Here is a 1,383-nt window from a genome sequence, read left to right as displayed (position 1 = left end):
TTGTTAGGGCAATATCCTGCTTTTTCTTATTATGCAGCAATAGATTGACTACGCTTACTGTTTAATTAGAGAAATGAGGCATTATCAATGTAACATAAAATTATGCTTTATGCAACTATATATTGAAATTTATCAGAACCTTTCTGAAAACCAATTACTTTTGGTTTTGTAGTTACTATACACATATGTATGATCGATAGCATTATATATATATGCTTTAAGATATTTTAAATGTATATTGCCACTATTGTGCACCAACACGTGGATACCAATAACAGTTTATTTTCGGCATAGGATTGATACATATATTCAATGGGAAAAGAATGTTTTCTTACAAATAATCGTTTATCTTATGAAAGATATACGACATAACAAAGTTAATATATGGACACTTATGCACTATTTACCTTTTGTTCAAAATATTAATGCCCCGTATGTCAAATTAGGTCATTTAAATATATATATCCTTTTCGTAAATAAGAATAAGTTGTCTTTGAATAAAATACATTCCAACTTATTAAAGGTTCTACCACTCATCATAAATAAACATGATGCATTCTAAGATATGACCAGTTAAAACGAAAAACTCTTATTTGCAAATGTTAAACTAACAAATTCTTGTCGATCAACGTACACAATATTCAAATGGTTAATGTCTCACTATACAAATACATATTTTTTTTTGGTATTGTATTCTTTTTATAAAATGTTTTTGAGTTGAACTTGGAAGGTATGTGTTATTTACAGCCATGGGTCATCGATTGAACTCGAGAAGGTTCGCTCAGCTTTAATAACGTTTAGCGAATACTTATAATCCTAAATTGTTTTAAAAGATTGTATTTAGTAAGACATTATATATATTATGATATAATTAGGGAAGAGAATATATTCCTTCATAAAAACTATATATTTTCGACTCAAAGATTAAATACTTTAATACATTATGCATACGTCATTGATATTACATGTTGGGGTATTACAATCAGGACCTAGTCTAGGTAATTGTGATGTGCATCATCTGGACCGAACATATACCAACAAGACCTTTTACAATTGTTTGAACACAAAATACACCGTTATATTACGGTAACACGTAAACAATGTCTTTTTTCCCGGAACATTCGCGCGTGACTTCGCATTGAGACGTCGCATCAACGTTTCGCGGTTGAGAGGTGACAGGTCTATGCGGTGACTGGTGACGCACAGAAAGGGAGGTTTTGTCCAACGGATTCACAGGACTGTATGTCTTTGCATTAAAATATCGCAATGAAAACTAGCATCCATACTTAATAGATTGAATAATACCTCGAAAAAGGATGACGAATTTGACCCGATAATGAAGGATACGTTATCTTACTTTTTTAACCCGATTTTCCGAATGAA

At 31.2% G+C, this 1,383-nt stretch overlaps 1 long non-coding RNA gene across 1 annotated transcript in view; it reads left to right on the top strand.

Moving 5' to 3' along the window:
* The window catches only part of LOC127848602 (uncharacterized), a 6,225-nt gene extending 5,503 nt beyond the window's left edge, over window positions 1-722 (top strand). The window contains exon 3 of the long non-coding RNA XR_008034595.1: window positions 1-722. This exon is cut by the window's left edge and continues 1,188 nt beyond it. This is a non-coding gene — a long non-coding RNA (uncharacterized LOC127848602).
* Window positions 723-1,383: the final 661 nt, after the last annotated feature.

Source organism: Dreissena polymorpha, chromosome 10 (assembly GCF_020536995.1).
Source record: "Dreissena polymorpha isolate Duluth1 chromosome 10, UMN_Dpol_1.0, whole genome shotgun sequence".
In the NCBI taxonomy this organism is placed as follows: Eukaryota; Metazoa; Mollusca; class Bivalvia; order Myida; family Dreissenidae; genus Dreissena; species Dreissena polymorpha.
Note: the sequence above shows the minus strand (reverse complement) of the source record. Positions and strands in the feature narration are given on the sequence as shown.